The sequence below is a fragment of the Oncorhynchus keta genome, chromosome 11 (genome assembly GCF_023373465.1).
Source record: "Oncorhynchus keta strain PuntledgeMale-10-30-2019 chromosome 11, Oket_V2, whole genome shotgun sequence".
NCBI classification, from domain to species: domain Eukaryota; kingdom Metazoa; phylum Chordata; class Actinopteri; order Salmoniformes; family Salmonidae; genus Oncorhynchus; species Oncorhynchus keta.
Genome location: NC_068431.1, coordinates 28,304,792 through 28,317,265, shown reverse-complemented (window position 1 = coordinate 28,317,265; position 12,474 = coordinate 28,304,792). Strand labels below are relative to the sequence as shown.

Genomic DNA, 12,474 nt, shown 5'->3' with positions numbered 1-12,474 from the left:
TGCTTGTCAGTCATTTTTTGGTCCGTTATGCATGAACACGAGGGCTCAGCATTTGTTGTCTGCATTTCATGCCTAAGTTTTTAAAATCTTGTCAACAAAAAAGTTATTAAAGTAGTTGACCATATCAAAGGGCTTTGTTATGAATGAGCCAACAGCCTCGATGAAGCTGAGTTATTTAAGGTATGCCAGAGCTTTTCACTATCATTTTTTATGTCATATCTTTGCTCCATAGTATAGTTTCTTCTTCTTTTTGTTAACTTACGTGATTTATCAATTTACTGCACAGTATGTTTGCCAATCTGCTGTGTTGCCAGACTTATTTGCCATTCCCTTAGCCTCATCCCTCTCAGTCATTACATTTTTCAATTCATCATCTATCCATGGAGATTTGGCCATTTTAACAGTCCGTTTCTTTATGGGCGCATGCCTGTCAGTAACCGGAAGAAGAAATTTCATAAATGCTTCAAGTGCAGCGCCAGGATGTTCCTCATTACACACATCAGACCAACAAATATTTTTCACATCTTCAACATAGGAATAATTGCAAAACCACTTCTATGATCGCTTATACACTCTTTTAGTTCCAGTCTTTGGAACTTTGTTTTTCCTAGATATGGCTATTATGTTTTGATCACTACATCCGATGGGTGTGGATACTGCTTTAGAGCATATTTCTGCAGCATTAGTAAAGATGTAGTCAATACAAGTGCATGATTTTAGTTCATGCTCTGTTTGTAAATACCCTGGTAGGTTGACTGATAACCTGAACCAGGTTGCAGGCTTTTCGTTGAGTGGACAGCTTGATGAAAGCCAGTCAATATTTAGGTCACCTAGTAAATATACCTCTCTGTTGATACATACATTCTCAATCACTTAACACATATTATCCAGATACTGTTATCACTTGGTGGTCTATAGCAACTTCCCACAAGAATAGGCTTTAGGTGAGGCAGGTGAACCTGTAGTCATTACTTCAACAGCATTTGACATGATATTATCTCTAAGCTTTACAGGAATATGACTCTGAATATAAACAGCAATACCTTCTTCACAGGCATTCCTGTCTCTTCTATAGATGCTATAATGATGTATTGTAACCACTATAATCAAAGGAATGATCTAAGTGAGGTTCAGAGATAGCCAGTTTATGAATGATTTATATTGCTAGCAAGTTATTGATTTCATGAACCTTGTTTCTTAGGCTACACATGTTAATGTGGGTTATTTTTAGTGTTTTCCTGGGATTCTTGATTGTTTTTATTGCTTTACTGGGAGGCTTATCAGAGGTAAACTGGACAGCGATATTTATATTTGAGCTGAGGATGAACTGCTCACAGTGGGCTTCCTACTAGGGCAAAACAGTATAACTCAGGTTCATAGGCACAACTCAGGTTCATAGGCACATGATTAACATGTTAGCCCAGAACACCTTAAGTGTCATTACATACAACCGTGAAGAACTATTGGATATCAGAGAGACGTCAACTTACCAGCACAACCAGCACTACGACCAGGAATACGACTTTCCCAAAGCGGATCCTTTGTCTGCACCTCCCAGGGCTTTTGAACCAAAACAATGCCACCAGAGTAAAGGGTGCCGGAGCGTTGATGATAGCAAGCTGTCCACGCCCTGGGTCAGCAAAGCAGCCCCAAACCATGATGCTCCCTCCATCATACATTTTGACAGGAAAATGGTCCAATTCAACAGAACATCCCTGGTTATCACTTCTGCCGCTGATCTGGCGGAATCACTAAACACAAATGCCTCATTTGTAAATAATGTCTGAGTGTTGGAGTGTGCCCCTGGCTATTTGTAAATAATGTCTGAGTGTTGGAGTGTGCCCCTGGCTATTTGTAAATAATGTCTGAGTGTTGGAGTGTGCCCCTGGCTATTTGTAAATAATGTCTGAGTGTTGGAGTGTGCCCCTGGCTATTTGTAAATAATGTCTGAGTGTTGGAGTGTGCCCCTGGCTATTTGTAAATAATGTCTGAGTGTTGGAGTGTGCCCCTGGCTATTTGTAAATAATGTCTGAGTGTTGGAGTGTGCCCCTGGCTATTTGTAAATAAAATAAAATATATTTAATACAAACATTTTGCCGTCTGGTTTGCTTAATATAAGGAATTTAAATTATTTATACTTTTACTTTTGATACTTAAGTATATTTTAGCAATTCCATTTACTTTTGATACTTAAGTATATTTAAAACCAAATACTTTTTGACTTTTTCTCAAGTAGGTTTATACTGGTTGACTTTTACTTGAGCCCTTTTCTATTATTACTATTATTATTCTATTATTCTCGACTGCAAACATCAGGCCTACACTGTGACCTGCAAGGCCATATTTGGGACACTTTTTATGGGGTATACATAGAAAAGCCTGATCTGTGCTTATTTTGAAATAGCCATGGCTTAATATCTCCTATTAAATCAATGTAGGTGGAAGGACACGTGCAAGGTTGTATTATCAGTCGATCAAACCTACTGTGTACAAAACCTTGTTTGTATTAGGAATAAGTTGCAAGGTATTGTGTCTAAAACCTTATCCTATCACTTCAGGGGCAGGGTCCATACAGCCTGTGCTGTGACTGGTTCCCTGTGTCGTCCAATCCTGTCAAATAGAAAACGCATGACGGTTGTGTGAGTTGCCAGAAAAAAAAACAGAAAGCGCCCATAGCCCATTATACCGTCAGCTTCAGGCCAGTGTTTTGTCAAGCAACAGACTAACCATTGTGACCGAAAGCAGGGGGAAAAAATGTTATTTTTAATATAACTGTCTGGCCACGGTGATTAATTCAAATCATATGGTGTTTTCTCCTCTCTCTCCCTCCCTCCCCCTGTATGAAGGCAATGCTACAGGAGGCTGTGGAATGCTAAATGAGCATCTGTGCAGTGCTGCTGCAGGATACTGCTAGGCTGTGTTTAGATGTAAGTGATCCTTAAATGTCCCCTTTCACTTCTTCAGCTTCAAAAGGAACACTTCTGGGCTGGCGGGATGACCGTGCTCAGTCAGCGTTTTACTGAGGTTAAGAACCGAGAAAGAGCTGGCCTGAGGGAAACTAATGGTTAGAATTAATTTGTCATCATATTTTATTGTGTATATGATACTGTTCTTAAATGGAAATGATACATGCACATCGGTTTTGTTTTATATATTAATAGCAAATCATGTTGATAACTTTTTTTTTCTTACAGTGCATTTCATGCATTGAGCTCAAAGCTCTCACACATTGGCTTTCGAGAGTCAAAAGCTGCTCTTAAATTTGATGCACATTCTCTGAAATGTTGTTTATTTAGATCCTGGGCTGTTGTTTATTTAGATCCTGGGCTGTTGTTTATTTAGATCCTGGGCGGTTGTTTATTTAGATCCGGGGCAGAAAGTATTTTTTACGTCTTTACTTTTTTTTGTGTGATTTTTTTTACCCCTTTTTCTCCCCAATTTTGTGGGATCCAATTGTTAGTAGCTACTATCTTGTCTCATCGCTACAACTCCCATACGGGCTCGGGAGAGACGAAGGTCGAAAGTCATGCGTCCTCCGATACACAACCCAACCAAGCGGCACTGCTTCTTAACACAGCGCACATCCAATCCGGAAGCCAGCCTCACCAATGTGTCGGAGGAAACACTGTGCACCTGGCAACCTTGGTTTGCGTGCACTGCGCCCGGCCCGCCACAGGAGTCGCTGGTGCGCGATGAGACAAGGATATTCCTACCGGCCAAACCCTCCCTAACCCGGACGATGCTAGGCCAATTGTGCGTCGCCCCACGGACCTCCTGGACGCGGCCGGTTACGACAGAGCCTGGGGGCGAAACCAGAGTCTCTGGTGGCACAGCTGGTGCTGCAGTACAGCGCCCTTAACCACTGTGCCAACCGGGAGGTAACTTCTTTACTTTTTATTGTGATTGCTGCTGAAGTAATGCTGCAGTAAATAGGAAAACCAATGCAGACTAGCATGATATAACCATTAACTCTGTCGTCCGTTCCAGAATTATAATACTTGGCATGAACTGTAATCTAACCTGCACATTGTTTATGCACAATTTGTTACGCCACTTAGGAGCCCTTACTAATGTTAACGACAGGTCATAAACACGCTTATAAAGCATCACAATAGGTGTACTACTACCCATGCTGTAGGTATCTCCATAAAAGCCGGTGGCCGCCGGGCATGTAGTGTACGTCGGAGGGTGGAGGGATGGATGCTGGTTTCCTGCTCTCGCTCTCGTGACCAACCTGCTTCCCCACAGGGCTATTACAGCTAGACCACCAGGCAGACTACCAGCACACAGACTAAGATCTGTTCAACCCTTCGCTCCCAGACAGTGATGGTGGCGCTCTAGGAGCCAGCCAACTGTTAATGGAGTTTATGATCCCTGTGCCAAAAGAGGCACACATACCTGGCCATTAGGTTGAACGTTAGAGAGCAACCTTCCACTGTTTACAGTAGTTTACATCAGATGAAGTTCAAAGGAGAAGCTCTATTAAGCTCCAGTAGGAGGTAAACAGAGAATAAGTTATGTAGCTTGATTCAGAGTGGGAATCATTCATTGATAGAGGGAGAAAGAGAGAAAGGTAGATCGTTAGAGCCTTAACACGGGCTGAAATGTAAATATGTTTCTCTCAGGCTACACTTTTACCTCACCTACTTACATGGACGACTTTTCAGAGACGCATACCATTGAGACTAGTGAAGGCTGCTGAGGGGAGGACGGCTGATAATAATGGCTGAAACAGAGCAACACATAGAAACCATGTGCTTGATACTATTCCACTGATTCTGCTCCTGTCATTACCATGAGCCCGTCCTCCCCAATTAAGGTGCCACCAACCTCCTGTGATTGAGACACATCTTAGGAACGCTGCCTGTGTACTGGGTGCTGTTTCGCCAAGCTGCCTGTAGATGGAGGCGTTAATAGGGGATTATGTATTAGCCTTGTGCCCTAATGCTCCATAATCCACAAATACCCAGCATGTGACCAAGCACCTCACACTCTTCCTCTATTGTTCAGATGCCACCACACTAACCCCCATACAACAAGACATTCAATTGTGACATCAAGCATTTTTCCAAGACCATCAATATGTCTCTTTACGGACACAAGTCTATACTGAAGCTTCCTCCCCCGGATCTTCTGAAGTAGAGGATGTGTTGTGGGGAGCAGGGCTAGAGGGGGTGAAGCCCAGCACCGTCGGAGGCTGCTGTATTTATAGATGGTCCCAGAGAAAGGTGTTTGTGAGCATATAGTACAGGACATTCTTATGAGAGGGAGAAGCATGGCTTCCCAGCCCCCTGTGGAGTTAGCACGTCCAGATCATGACTGCTGGTGATGGGGTGGAGGGTACAAGAGTAGGGGGGTGACTGGGGGTATGCCGAAAATGGATTGGATGGAGAGTAGGCTGGAGATGGGGTGAGGGAGATAAGGTGGAGATGTATATGGAAGAGGGGAGGGAGGGGGTATGGTGGTATTGGGTGACGGGTACTAGAGGTAGGATGGGTGGGATTTGGTGAGGTGGAGGGTTGGGATGGTTGAGGTGTGTGTGTGTGTGTGTGTGTGCGTGTGTGTGTGTGTGTGCGTGTGTACATGTGTGTGTGTCAGCATTGTTGGGTGGCCTAGATTTAGTGTGAGAGGAGAACAGGGGTCACATCCTACAGACTTCCTGCAGGAGGCCATAAAACCAGTCAGACAACAGGAGATATGGATGGGGGAGGAGGGAGAAAGAGAGAGAAAGAGACTGAAAACTGAAATAAAATGAAAGACTATAGATGTAGGCCTAATTTGGCTGTTGGAGATTCTCACACACTTCATAGTATTACTTCATTTGGTGATGCAACAACAAACAGCAGAAACTTGTGAAAACCAGCACAATTTGAGCAACACAACATCCTCCTGTTTTACTTAATGCTATTTGGGTACATCTTGTGATCATCTGTTGAAAGACAATACGCAAAATAATTGCAACATTTCAGTCTTACAAAATGTACACCCATAGACCGTAAAAAAGAAATTCCCAAAAATGCACACCCACCAATAATACTTGTAACACAAGTTAAAAGTGCTATCATATGTTTGTTGGTTTTGGTACAAAATACTACAACTGTGACCTGGCCAAGATAAGGCAAAGCAGTATGACACAAACAACACAGAGTTACACATGGGATTAACAAACGTACAGTCAATAACACAATAGAAAAATCTATATACAGTGTGTGCAAATGTAGTAAGATTAGGAGGTGAGGCAATAAATAGGCCATAGTAGTGAAATATTTACAATTTATCAATTAAACACTGGAGTGGTAGATGTGCAAAAGATGAATATGCAAGTAGAGATACTGGGGTGCAAAGGAGAAAAGAACAACAACATGGGGATGAGGTAGTTGGATGGGCTATTTACAGATGGGCTGTGTAAGCTGCTCTGACAGCTGATGCTTAAAGTTAGTGAGGGAGATATAAGACTCCAGCTACAGTGATTTTTGCAATTTCCAGTCATTGGCAGTCATTGGCAGCGAGAACTGGAAGGAAAGGCAGCCAAAGGAGGAGTTGGCTTTGGGGATGACCAGTGAAATATACCTGCTGGAGCACGTTCTACAGGTGGGTGCTGCTATGGTGGCCAGTGAGCTGAGATAAGTCTTTGCTAGGTAAAGCCCTGCCTTATAGGTGACCTGGAGCCAGTGGGTTTGGCAATGAATATGAAGCAAGGGCCAGCCAATGAGAGCATACAGGTCGCAGTGGTGGGTAGTATATGGGACTTTGGTGACAAAACGGATGGAACTGTGATAGACTACATCCAATTTGCTGAGTAGAGTGTTGGAGGCTATTTTGTCAATTACATCGCTGAAATCAAGGATCGGTAGGATAGTCAGTTTTACAAGGGTATGTTTGGCAGCGTGAGTGAAGGATGCTTTGTTGTGAAATAGGAAGCCGATTCTAGATTTAATTTTGGATTGGAGATGTTGGAGGGAGAGTTTACAGTCTAACCAGACACCTAGGTATTTGTAATTGTCCACATATTCTAAGTCAGGACTGTCCAGAGTAATGCTAGACGAGCGGGCGGGTGGAAGACCGTAGCCAGGTGGAACGCATGGCCAGCCGTAGGAAAATGCTTATTGAAATTCTCGATTATTGTAGATTAATCGGTGGTGATAGTGTTTCCTAGCCTCAGTGCAGTGGGCATCTGGGAGGAGGTGCTCTTATTCTCCATGGACTTTACAGTGTCCCATAACTTTTTGGAGTTTGTGCTACAGGATGCTAATTTGTTTGAAAAAGCTAGCCTTTGCTTTCCTAACTGCCTGTGTATGTTGGTTCCTGACTTCCCTGAAAAGTTGCATATCCCGGGAGCTATTCACTGCTAATGCAGTACGCCACAGGATGTCTTTGTGCTGGTCAAGGGCAGTCAAGTCTGGAGTGAACCAAGGGCTATATCTGTTCTTAATTCACATTTTTTGAATGGGGCATGCTTATTTAAGATGGTGAGCACTTTTAAAGAACAACTAGGCATCCTCTACTCATGGAATGAGGTCAATATCCTTCCAGGATACCCGGGACAGGTCGATTAGAAAGGCCTGCTTCTGAAGTGTTTTAGGGAGCGTTTGACAGTGATGAGGGGTGGTCATTTGACCGGGGACCCATTACGGACTCAGGCAATGAGGCAGTGATCGCTGAGATCCTAGTTGAAGACAGTATTTGTATGTAGAGGGCAGGTTGGTCAGGATGATATCTATGAGGGTGCCCGTGTTTACGGATTTAGGGTTGTACCTGGTAGGTTCCTTGATAATTTGGGTGAGATTGAGGGCATCTAGCTTAGATTGTAGGACTGCTGGGGTGATAAGCATATCCCAGTTTAGGTCACCTAACAGTACAAACTCTGAAAAGATGGCTAGGACATCAGGGTTGGCGGAGTATGCTAAAGCAGTGAATAGAACAAACTTAGGGAGGCTTCTGATGTTAACATGCATGAAACCACGGCTTTTACGGTTACAGAAGTCAACAAATGATAGCGCCTGGGGAATAGGAGTGGAACTGGGGGCTACAGGGCCTGGGTTAACCTCTACATCACAAGAGGAACAACAGAGGAGGAGTAGGATAAGGACTGGTCGTCTAGTGCGTTGGGGACAGAGAATAAAAGGAGCAGATTTCTGGGCGTTGTAGAATAGATTCAGGGCATAATGTACAGACAATGGTATGGTAGGATGTGAGTAGAGTGGAGGTAAACCTAGGCGTTGAGTGATGATAGAGGCACCAGTTAAGCCAGGTGAGGTCTCAGCATGTGTGTGGGTTGGGACAAAAGAGCCATCTAAGGCATTTTGAGCGGGACTGAGGGCTCTACAGTGAAATAAAACAATAAGAACTAGCCAAGACAGCAGTAGACAAGACATATTGACATTAGAGAGAGGCATAAAGCAATCACAGGTGTTGATCAGGAGAGCTAAGACAACAATGGGTAAATGGCGATGAATGGGCAGAGCGGGTCAGTTAGGTACATACAGGACCTGAGTTCGAGGCTGGGGCCGACAGGTAAACAAAATGAGGTACCATGTTATTGATACAGTCCAGGGGGCATCAGCTGTGTAGCCGAGTGATCATAGGGTCAAAAGAGCAGCAATAGGTGAGTCAGGGTGCCGTTCAGTAGTCACTGCTACACTATGCAAGCAGGAGACACAGCGTTCAGAAAAGCTAGTGGGCCGGGGATAGTAGACGGTTTTTCGGCAACATCGTAACAGATTAGCCTGTTAAGACCACATCGGGCGATCACGTCGGCAGTCCAGTCGTGATGGATCTGCAGGGTTCCGTGTCGACATAAAGGGTCCAGGCCAATTGGCAAAGAAGGTATTGTAGCCCAAGAATTAGCTGGTATATGGGCCTAGCTCGAGGCTAGCTCAAGGTCTGGCCGGGGTATCCTGGAAGGATATTGATCTCATCCCATCAGTAGAGGATGCCTGGTTATTTTTAAAAAATGCCTTCCTCACCATCTTAAATAAGTATGCCCCATTCAAGAAATGTAGAACCAGCATTAGATATAGCCCTTTTCTCTACAGACCTGACTGCCCTTAACCAACACAAAAACATCCTATGGCGTTCTGCATTAGCATCGAACAGCCCCCGTGATATGCAACTTTTCAGGGAAGCTAGAAACTAATATACACAGGCATTTAGAAAAGCCAAGGCTAGCTTTTTCAAGCAGAAATTTGCTCCCTGCAACACAAACTCAAAAAAGTTCTGGGACACTGTAAAGTCCATGGAGGATAAAAACACCTCCTCCCAGCTGCCCACTGCACTGAGGATAGGAAATACTGTCACCACTGATAAATCCACTATAATTGAGAATTTAAATAAGCATTTTTCTACGGCTGGCCATGCTTTCCACCTGGCTACCCCTACCCTGGTCAACAGCACTGCACACCCCACAGCAACTCGCCCAAGCCTTCCCCATTTCTCCTTCTCCCAAATCCAGTCAGCTGATGTTCTGAAAGAGCTGCAAAATCTGGACCCCTACAAATCCGCTGGGCTAGACAATCTGGACCCTTTCATTCTAAAATGATCTGCCGAAATTGTTGCAACCCCTATTAGTCTGTTCAACCTCTCTTTCGTCTGAGATTCCCAAAGATTGGAAAGCAGCTGCGGTCACTTTTGACCCAAACTGCTACAGACCTATATGCTACAGACCTATATCTATCCTACCCTGCCTTTCTAAGGTCTTCGAAAGCCAAGTCGACAAACAGATTACCGACCATTTCGGATCCCACCATACCTTCTCCGCTATGCAATCTGGTTTTCAGAGCTGGTCATTTGTGCACCTCAGCCACGCTCAAGGTCCTAAACGATATCTTAACCGTCATCGATAAGAAACAATACAGTGCAGCCATATTCATTGACCTGGCCAAGGCTTTCGACTCTGTCAATCACCACAACCTCATCGGCAGACTTGATAGCCTTGGTTTCTCAAATGATTGCCTCGCCTGGTGTTACGTTCCCTAGGCTTCCTGAATTCTCCCCAAGCAGCTGATTGGTTGGCCCCCATTGATTGGAGAGCTGACCCCGCCCCCTCGTCAGGACGCAGCTGTCTCCAATTATCAATTCCTTCTGAAGCTATATAAGCAAGTGTTCTGTTGCTCAGGAGAGAGTTTGATTGTGCTATAGAGAGATGATTGCTGAGAGAGGAGGCTGATGGCTGTGGGTTATATAATGTGTTGGTTGTTCTCAGAGGGAGATGATTAGTATGTCCTGTTTTTGTTGTTGCGCAGTGGTATAATTTGTTGCCAGTATTTTGTAGCCGGTCCTACTAAGGTGACAAAAGCACTGTTTTTGATTGTGAAATTGTTTGTAAAATTCTGTTTCATTTGTTCCCAGGGGGGAAGGGGAAGGTAACTAGGGAGTGCTTAGGCAAGAGGCCCGCGGACATATACATATACCCGTAGTATATTCACTGTCTAGGCACACTAGGTAAGACCTAGGCGGACCACCCCCTGTATTTTGGTAAGGGCACCAGGTGGTGCTAAATTAGGTAAATAGTGGGTAGGCAGGTTAGGTAGGAGAAAGGGCTTTGAGATTTACTTTCTTTGCTTTGGTTCCGTCCAGCCACTTTCCCCCCTATTACCGTGTGACAGAATAAATTCCTTGTAAACGGTACCACTCTCTGCCTTTGTCATCTTTACTCGCACCTACAGTCCCATACCTCTTTCACTTCATGGGGAGTTGAGTTGTAGCAGGGTGTTGCGTTCCCTCTTCACAGGCGTGCGTAGTACCTGGTTCACCAACTACTTCTCTGAGAGTTCAGTGTGTCAAATCGGAGGGCCTGTTGTCCGGGCCTCTGGCAGTCTCTATGGGGGTGCCACAGGGTTCAATTCTTGGACCGACTCTCTTCTCTGTATACATCAATGATATCGCTCTTGCTGCTGGTGAGTCTGATCCACCTCTACGCAGGCGATACCATTCGGTATACTTCTGTCCCTTTGGACACTTATCAACCCTCCAGATAAGCTTCAATACCATACAACTCTCGTGGCCTCCAATTGCTCTTAAATACAAGTAACACTAAATGCATGCTCTTCAACCGATCGCTGCCTGCCCCTGCCCGCCCGTCCAACATCACTACTCTGGACGGTTCTGACTTAGAATATGTGGACAACTACAAATACCTAGGTGTCTGGTTAGACTGTAAACTCTCCTTCCAGACACGCATCAAACATCTCCAATCCAAAGTTATTTCTAGAATTGGCTTCCTATTTCGCAACAAAGCATCCTTCACTCATGCTGCCAAACATACCCTTGTAAAACTAACCATCCTACCGATCCTCGACTTCAGCGATGTCATTTACAAAATAACCTCCAATACCCTACTCAATAAATTGGATGCAGTTTATCACAGTGCCATCTGTTTTGTCACCAAAGCCCCATATACTACCCACCACTGCGACCTGTACGCTCTCGTTGGCTGGCCCTCGCTTCATACTCGACGCCAAACCCACTGGCTCCAGGTCATCTACAAGTCCCCCCTTATCTCAGCTTGCTGGTCACCATAGCAGCACCCACCTGTAGCACGCACTCCAGCAGGTATATCTCTCTGGTCACCCCCAACACCAATTCTTCCTTTGGCCGCCTCTTCTTCCAGTTCTCTGCTACCAATGACTGGAACGAACTACAAAAATCTCTGAAACTGGAAACACTTATCTCCCTCACTAGCTTTAAGCACCAGCTGTCAGAGCAGTTCACAGATTACTGCACCTGTACATAGCCCATCTATAATTTAGCCCAAACAACTACCTCTCCCCCTACTGTATTTATTTATTTAGCTCCTTTGTACCCCATTATGTCTCTCTACTTTGCACATTCTTCCACTGCAAATCTACCATTCCAGTATTTTACTTGCTATATTGTATTTACTTCGCCACCATGGCCTTTTTTTGCCTTTACCTCCCTTATCTCACCTCATTTGCACACATTGTATATAGACTTATTTTTCTACTGTATTATTGACTGTTTGTTTTACTTATCTTGGCCAGGTCGCAATTGTAAATGAGAACTTGTTCTCGACTTGCCTACCAGGTTAAATAAAGGTGAAATAAAAATAAATAAATTAAGGCTAGCTGGTGCTTGCTTCGGGACAGAGGCGTTAGCTAACTGTATCCACTCGTTTGCAGCTAGCTAGCTGTGATAATCCGGTGTAATGATCCAGGGCTGCAGGAATCCGGTGATGTGGTAGAGAGAAGCAGTCTGATATGCTCTGGGTGAGGTTGATCCATACCACATTGGGTGAGGCGGGTTGCAGGAAAGTATATTTAGTTCGTAGATAGAAATTGAGATGAAGATATATACGAAAAAGACTGGCTATTTACACGGGATAAGACAAAGACAAACACACACGTCCTACTACTACGCCATCTTGAAAAAAATTCCTCTGTGTAAATGATATGATGCCACGCCACGATTGGTTTACAAACACTGTGAACCTCACGGCTTTAGCTACATATAAGGACA

At 44.3% G+C, this 12,474-nt stretch overlaps 1 protein-coding gene across 5 annotated transcripts in view; it reads left to right on the top strand.

The window, feature by feature from the left end:
- The window catches only part of LOC118383424 (transcriptional regulator Erg), a 79,447-nt gene that overhangs the window by 43,594 nt on the left and 23,379 nt on the right, over positions 1–12,474 (top strand). The window lies entirely within an intron of this gene.